The sequence below is a fragment of the Elephantulus edwardii genome, unplaced genomic scaffold (assembly GCF_000299155.1).
Source record: "Elephantulus edwardii isolate Elephantulus edwardi_28Jun2011 unplaced genomic scaffold, EleEdw1.0 scaffold00104, whole genome shotgun sequence".
Classification (NCBI taxonomy): Eukaryota; Metazoa; Chordata; class Mammalia; order Macroscelidea; family Macroscelididae; genus Elephantulus; species Elephantulus edwardii.
The window spans coordinates 1,631,157-1,639,925 of NW_006399854.1; the positions used below are offsets into that span (position 1 = coordinate 1,631,157).

The 8,769-nt window shown below is 41.2% G+C and overlaps 1 pseudogene; it reads left to right on the forward strand.

Annotated features, from left to right (window-relative positions):
• The first annotated feature begins 1,045 nt into the window (after positions 1–1,045).
• Positions 1,046–1,919, forward strand: LOC102869071 (annotated as a pseudogene).
• Positions 1,920–8,769: the final 6,850 nt, after the last annotated feature.

Below are 8,769 nucleotides of genomic sequence, written 5' to 3' on the forward strand. Positions count from 1 at the left end.
TTTGTCTTATAACATCAATTACTGCTGTACAATGCTATTATTTATATTATCCATTTGAAACTTCACTGTACACTCCCTTTCCCTTCACCCTTCCCATCCATTTGCTAATTTCTGAATTTAAGACATTTTATTTGTAGCTAAATGTGTAGCTAAATGTGTCTCACACTCTAAATATGACCCTTCCAGATTCATGTATATCTTTTACATATAAACTCTCTTAAATTCAAAGAAGCTAATTTATTCGTTGCTTTCTAATATGAAAGAGCAGTTATTACACGTTTACCATGGTTTTTAATCGATAAGAATTGAGCGACTTTAAGCATCCTAGAGAATAGACTCTACCAGTTATGCTTATACTGCCATCTGGTGGCCAAGTGTAGGCAAAAAATGAGGACTATAAAAAAATTTCATTATCTTTCAGAACGATTAGTTCCTCCGAGCTCTGGTGGCCTAGTGGTTAAGCTGTATTGAAATCCTGAAGGCTCATGGTTTGAATGTACCAGTGCTCTGTGGAAGAAGAATGGGCAATATCTTCTTGTGTGATTAAATGACTCCGAAAACCCACCTGATGGTCAGCTATGAGTCAATTCCAACCTGATGGCACAAAACAGCAACAACATACATAATTATGTACTGAAAATCTAACCCCCCCCCATGCTCTTCTCGGTTGCTTTGATACCTTTTAATTGTGGGATTGGAAAAGAGCAGTGAATACGGACCACAAGTCTCTCCTGGAGACGTGAAACCAGTCTCTTTGGGGCAAGGTGGGTGAAACTCTGTCTCACATACTTTGGCCACGTTGTTAGGAAGGGCTCGTCCTTCGAGAAGGACATCACACTGGGAAAGGTCAGTGAAAGAGAGGAAGACCTGAGACAAGATGGAATGACCGGTGACTAACAATGGGTTCAAGTATGTCTTAGTGACAATGGTACGGGATCAGTCAAGGTTCAGATCCATTTTTAATAGGGTCACTATGAGTCACATAACAACAGCACCAACAAGTCCTCTTTAAAATAAGAAAAGCAGAAGCTGCCATGTACTCGCCATGGCGATGGGAGGTGGAGGAGGCGTCCTGGAGTGAGAGAATTCTATGCTCTTCTAGCGTGGCACAGGTCAGAGTGATGATTCTGCCATTTGACACGATACAACATTGACTGAAGCTTACGATAAAGCTGTGGCTTCATTTATGCGTGCTCTAAAGAATGGTGACATTTGTGAAGCTTCATATAAACCAAAAAGTAGTGCCTCTAAAAGAAAACCGACTAAAAAGAAAAAGAACCAAAAAAGAAGACCGCCACGCCTTGGGAGCAGTGGAAAGTTGGGGATAAATGTTACGCCATTTGGGCAAAAGATGACTGCCTTTACCCAGCTACGATTGAATCAACTGATTTTAAAAGAGAAACCTATATTGTGGGTTTGTATATTGGATATAGAAACAAAGAGGAACAAATCTGACTGATGTGCTTTTCCCAATGTTTGGAAAAGCTAATAATATAGACCACAGTGCTCAGAAAAGTGCTCAAGAGAATGAAAATGAAAGTCAAATTTCAACAGATGACAATGAAAACACCTCCAGGTCTCCTGGAAAGAAATCAAGTAACCTTACGTCGAAAGCTGCTTCATCGAGCTCCTCTCTGCCTCCACCATCCCTAACGCCAGGACCAGGACCAGGACCAGAAAAGCCAGGCCTCTTATTCAGTGGTTCACTGACACTGCTGCCACCACACCCCTCCTTTTTATCATGCTGGTTACCTCCATTTCCTTCTGGACCACCGATAGTTCCCCCCGCCCCATATGTCCAGATTCTCTTGTAGATGCTGATGCTTTGAGAAGTATTTTGATCTCTAAGTACATGACTGGCTATATATGGGTTTCAGACAAAATTAAAAAAAGAAGGAAAGTGTTCATGCTTCAATTAAGAAATACAGCTCTCTCCCAAGGAGAATGGTATTTTAATGTTTCCTGGTTAGTATGGAAAAAAGCTTCATTTTCTTTATGAATTTATGGCTGGATGGCTCAATTCTCTAATCCCTCCCCCCACCCCCGCCCCGTTCCATGCTTAAATAACCAATGGAGTGGGTTGGATGGGTTTTTTTTAAATAATCAGTTTGAATAACTGAACAATAAAATTGTGAATGTTTATAAGAAACTCTAGATCACGTGTAAATAATTAAAAACTGATCTGTCAAAATTGAAAACATTAAGAAAAGCAGGTGATACATTTAAAAGCCTAAAAGATATTTCAAAAGTGTCTTAAATGTCTTCTGTATCCTCTACAAGACAGAACTGAGTAGAAATTATGCAAAAGAACAGTAGTTACGAGACTGCCAGGTGTCAGGCCACACTCTAGGGCTTTAATTGTGGCAACTCATTTCATCCTCAGACAACCCTACAAGAGAGATGCCATTATTACTTCATTCTACAGCTGAGATTAAGTTTCAGTGCTTAGGAGTTTTTCAAGGTCACTTAACTGATACCAATGGACAAGAACTTGAATCTCTATCTGTGTGGCTCTAAGACTGCCTTGCAGCAAGGTTTACACTGTTCCAAGATGTGTGGCAGGATGTGCGGCAGGATCAAAGAAAATTCCCATGAATAATAATGAATTCTGGGCCATTTCCATTAGCTGCTAAGGTATATACCTTCCTAAGGTGTGTCTGATTCAGGCCATCACCTTTTCAGACTCTTACTATATGCATCTGAGAGCTGGACAATGAATACAGAGGACAGAAGAAGAATTGATGTCTTTGAACAGTGGTGCTGGAAAAGAGTACTGAAAAATGCATAAACTGTCAAGAGAACAAATACATCTTGGAGAGGTTGCAGCCAGAGCACTCCTTGGAGGCAGAAGTGGTACAGCTTTGTCTCACATGCTTTGGGTATGTTTCTAGGAGAGGTTATTCCTTGGCAAGGGATGTCATGCTTGGAAAGATGGAGGGAACATGAAAAAGAGGAAGACCTTCAACCAGGGGGGTGATACAGTGACTGCTACAATGGGCTCTAGTGTGTCAGAGATTGTGAGGATGACACTGGGTAGGTCAGGGTTCAGATCTGTTGTTCATAGTGTTGCTATGAGTCATCTTTGACTAGACAGCACCAAACAACAAGTGATAAATATTCAAAATAAGCTGAATCAAGAAAATGTCTTTTAAGAAAAGAGTTGGTAGGAGGTGGCAAGGATAACAGTGGGCCTGATTTGCTTTACATTGTTATGCAACTCTGTTTTGGTATTTAAAACAAATTTTAATATATGATGAGCTTAAGAAACTGGAAGGTCATAGGTCTCTTTTGTAATTTTGCATGCCAGAGATGGACAATCATACAATACTAAAACTGCACTTGGAACATTTACTCATGAAAGTGCTAACATTTGCTTTAAGAACATCCTCTGCTCCACCACTTCTCAAACGCAACCTTCCATTTTTAGGATGAAATCAAACTCAACTCATGGCAGTCAAGTTGAAACCAACTCACAGCTGTTCCTCCATTGGGTTTCTGAGGCTGTAAATGACACAGGAAAGGATTGCCATCTTTCTTCCAAGGAGCAGCTGGTGGATTTGAACTGCCAGATGGTCACTGTCTTGGGGTTAGCAGCACAGCTCCCTACAGACCAGGCCACCAGAGCTTCCAATAGGGCTAAGATGTAGTAATTTCTCTAAAGCATTGCCAGACCTTTGGACAGGGCAAACCATTCAGCAGCTCAAGGTATGACCAAAGATAATGAATGGCTAAGAAAGTGTCAGATTATTTAGAGGCTGGAGAAGTTAGTAATTAACTTCACCCAGAATTGCTGTTATCAGTGTGGGTCTTAAACATCCCTAAAGAAACTTCAGTGTTTCTAAATTATTTAATATTTCCAATAATGAAGACATGCTTTTTTTCAGAAAAGACAAGTATATCCTTTTTCATTTTATTAAAGCTGTTAAGCAGCATCAGGATTGGAGGAAGGGTTTTTACCAACCTGCAAAAAAGCAAAGGATACAACTTTGCTTGTGGAAAGCAAACAAGACTTGAAGCACTTATTGATGAAAAGTAAACCCAACAACCTTCAGTTGTACTACACTTAAACAGAAACAAAGCCGAAATCCTCACAAACGGACCAATAAGCAACAGCATGACAAATGGAGAAGAAGAGTAGAGTTGTTAATGACTTCATCTTACTTGGATCTCAAATCCATGTCCATGAAAGTAGCAGTCAGGAAATCAAACAACATATGTCACTGAGAAAATGTACCGTAAAAGTCCTCATTTAAGTGCTAAAAAGTAGAGATGTAACTTTGAGGATTGAAGGGTAGCTGACCCATACCATGGTATTTCCAGTTGCCTTAGATGCATACAAAACCTGCACAATGAATAAAAATGACTGAAGAAGGATTGATTTGCCTTTGGTTCATGGTGTTGGCAAAGAATATAGAATATACTAGGGAAGGCCAGTAAAAACGAATCTGTTTGGGAAGCACAGTTAGAATGCTCCTTACAAGCAAGGTTAGTGAGACTGTCTCTTAAACTTTAGATTGTGTTATTAGGAGAGTCTGTTCTGTGAAGAACATCACGCTTGGTAAAGTTGAGGGGCTGGAAAAAAGGCAAAACTCCGTCTATAACAGATGAGTTGATATAGTAGCTGTAACAATGGTTCAAATGTAACAACAACTGTGAGCACAGTGCAGGACTAGTCAGTATTTTGATTGGTTGTACGTAAATGGGAATGCCACAATAGAAACCAACAACAGCAAAGTGGTGATGATTAATAGAATCCCCAAGTTGTTGTGTGCCATCCAGTTGGAACTGACTCATAACTGACCCTCCAGCTGGTCCTCAGAGGCACAGAAAGAGATTTCCAGTCCTTCTCCCACAGAGGAGCTGGTGGATTTAAACCATGTGCTTTGGGGGTTTACAGCTTAGTCTCTTACCAGTAGGCTACTTGAGCTCCCTAGAATTTCCAAGAGGAAATGTAAATGAATTTTTTAAGTCAAAATGTATTGTGGGACTGGCAAATGCTGGTAGGCACAATGTTTTCTCTCCTCCTGTTCCTAGCCATATGCCCAGAGATCACAGATGACGAGGATACATACTATATTTCATTCCTCCATGTTTCCCTCTGTTATGAGCTCATCAACTCAATCTGTCAATGACAACGTCCTGGCAGAAGCCAGTGTCTGTTTACCAGGTTGGGAGAGGAAGAAAGATCTGGTAGGACAGAGACTGCTCCCTTCTAGTCATCAACAACCTGCACTATGCAGGTGACACAACCCTGCTTACGGAAACTGAGGAGGACCTGAGGTATTTGCTGCAGAAGGTCAAGGACTCCAGCCTTCAATATGGATTGAAGAATACATCAAGAAAACAAAGATTCTCAACATTGGGCCAACTGGCAGCATCATGATAGACGGTGGAGAGATTTTTAGATTGTTGACAATTCCCATTTGCTTGGCTCCACAGTCAACATTCTTGGTACCAGCAGCCAGGAAATCAAAAGACAAATTGCATACGAAAGTCTGCTGTCCTGAAACTCTCCAGAATATTGAAGAGAAATTTTGTCAGTCTAGAGACTAAGCTGTGCCTGATCCAGGCAGTGGTCTTTGCCATTATTTGTTATGCATCAGAAAGCTGGACAATGATTAAGGATCATGGAAGAAGAATCAATGCCTTTGAGCTGCGGTGCTGGAGATGAATATTAAATATACCACAAACTGCTAAGAGAACCAAATGGGTGTGTCCTGGAAAGGGTGAAACCAGGCTGCTGTTGGAGGCAAGGATTCTGAAGCTCCATCTGAGATACTTTGAACATGTTTCAAGGAACTATGAGTTCTAGAAGAGGGGCATCATACTTGGAAGGGTGGAGAGACAGCACAAGAGAGGAAGACCCTGGATGAGATGTATTGGCTCTGTGACTGGGCTAATGAGAGTAGGTGTGTCAGAGACAATGAAATTGGCTCAGGGTAGAACAGCATCCAGGGCTGCTGTACACAGGGTTGCTAGGAGTCACAAGTGACTCTACGGCACATAAAAACAAGGCTGTTTTTTTAAACCAGTTAAAGGTGTTAATGTCAGTGCCCTTTATGTCTCTTACTATGAGCAATATACTGTACTCTTCTTTAATAATTATTACTTACATGAGAATAATGGGGAATAAAGTGGTAGTTGGGGTAGAAGTTTTCCATGTTGGAGAATTCAGCCATCCTTGACTTTGTCCCTTCACCCAGATCCACTCAGCCTTCCCCCTCACAACACACACACAAATTAATTGATTACCATGACTTTTTTATTTTTCCTCAAGGCATTCAAATCATTCTCAGATCTCCAGCCATGTTGTCATTGGCTCAGTGAAGGGCTCGCGCTCTCTCTATCTCTATCTTTCTTGTCTTGGATAATTTTCATGATTGTCATGGCTCTGGTGTGTAAACCCCTGAAATGTGACTCCTCCTCTATAGCCAGAGTGATCTGATTAAGGGTCGTTGTTGTGTTGGTGGTGGACGATCAAGTCAGAACCAACCGATCTGACCCTCTGGCAGATTTTCAGAGGCTGTTAAACACATGGGCAGAGACTGACCATATTTCTTCCACAGAGCAGCTGGTGGATTTGAACTGCATGCCTTTGGGATTGCAGTGTACCATCTCACCAGGAGGCCACCAGAGCTCTCTTGTACTGTGTGAATCTAAGTTTAAACCACACCCTCCCTTATTAGGTGAATAACCCTGGGAAAGTTACTTACTCTCAATTCTATGTCAGCGATGTCATTATTAAGTGCTATGGAGTCACTTCCTGGAAGCAGGAGCGGCATCCACTTCCAAAATGGCTTGCCTCCGGAAACTCTATGTATGAACAGTGCTCAGGCTGTTCGTTCATAGGGTCGCTATGAGTCGTCTACGACTCGACGGCATTAAACAACAACAACAACAACAACAACATGGAGTCACTTGCAACTCAAAGGGACCCTATATGTACAATAGCTCTGAACTCTGCTCTATCCTGAGCCAGTCTCACTGTTTCCAACACACCTGCCTCCTATTACTTAGCTCATAGCATATGGTTACGATGAATCAGGTATATGGTGTATAAAGATCACAATAAGGAACAGATAATATCCTCAAAGGGGATAAGTGAGAATCTTTTCATAAAGGGACTGTTTGCAAAGGTGTGCAAAGGAACTATTTACAAAGGAGGTTAAAGCCTTTGATCCTAGAAAAATCAGGGAGTCATTACTACCATAGATGCTAATGGCACTGGAAGAGAGTAGATATTGAACCTAAATAAAGCAGCCCTGCTTGTAAAAGAGTGAACTAGCAATAGCAAGTGCTTCAATATGAGAATGCCCCAAGCAGCTGACTCCTGATGGCCTAACAGAGGTAAAATGAACGTGCTAGGCACTCTGAAATTCCTTTTTGCATTCCTTCTAATTTCCTTTTGGTGACTCCCACTCACCAAATCAAACAGAAGCAAAAGAACAGATTATTCTACTGATGCAGTCCACCAGGTTCAGTGTCTTGGTGTCCAAACCGTGGTGAAGAAAGGTGAAAAGGCAGAGCTAAGAGCATAACAGAGACTATCCAGAGCGTAATGCAGTGAAGTACCTAACAATTTGCTTCAAACGTTACTTGCTTCTATGGTAACAAGGATAAAAGATATGATATGAAAACAAAGTTTTCTATAGAGTTTTGAAAGAGTAGACACAAGGGAGCCTTGATGAATAAACTTCTGAGGGTATGAACCTTTCCTGTGTTAGCAGAGGACCAGAGTAGCTTCCTCCTCAGGAGCTATGTAGATGGGCCTGGAAGAGGACAGAGCCTGGGACGGCGAAATAATGATGAGGATGAGGGAGAAAACAATCAGACTTTAGAAGAGCCACAGACTCAAAAATCTATTGGCTTGACGTTTCACCCCAATCTCAGAATCTTGCTGGGAAGGCAGCAGTGGATGGATTATGTTGTAGTTGTACCACTGAGTCAAAACCAACCCTTATCTGCCCCTCCAGCAGGTGATCCTACCAGAGTTGAAAGCAAAAACCAAAAGAAACTCTGTATTGCTACTGCTAAGTGGTCAACTATTGACTAGAAAGTTGACAATTTGAACCCATAACCTGGTCCAAGGGGTGGGGGGAGAGGAACAACCAAACCTGGAGATCTGCTTCCATAAAGTTTCCAGCCTAGGAAACCTTATGGGAAAATTCTGTTCTGCCCTGTAGTGTCTATAATCAGAGAGAGTGGAAAGTGTCTTAACAGCAGTGGGAATCCATGCTATATCTCACACAACTCAAATACTTACAAAATAAAAGAGATACAGATTTGGGAAACACCCATAGGGTTGCTATGAGTCATAGTTGACCCTATAGCATATAACAACAAACAACAAAGAGAAGTTTGTGACTGTAGGCTCAAGGCAAACTCTGATTAAATTTTATTGACTCCAGTAACCCCCTCAGTATTGGTACTAATGTCATCTTTGAGGATCTAGTAACAGTAGTCCAATAAGATGGATAGAAAGAGGTAATAGAAGTCAGTAACATTCACCAAATTAAGTGTTTCTGACAGGGTGACTCAATATAAATTCATGAGTTTAAATTTCTGAATGCCCATGTGTCTGGTGCAAATGACATACACACCTATGGATACAGGGTGTCCTGTTTTCTCACTAAATAGATAATCTCTTAAGGGCAGGAACTCACAGCCATTTTCCTCTTTCTATAGTTAGTAGTAAGTGATATGCTTAGCTCATAATGGGTCATAAAAAGTCCTGTAATATAAAGAGCTCGTGTTATTGTTATGAACTGA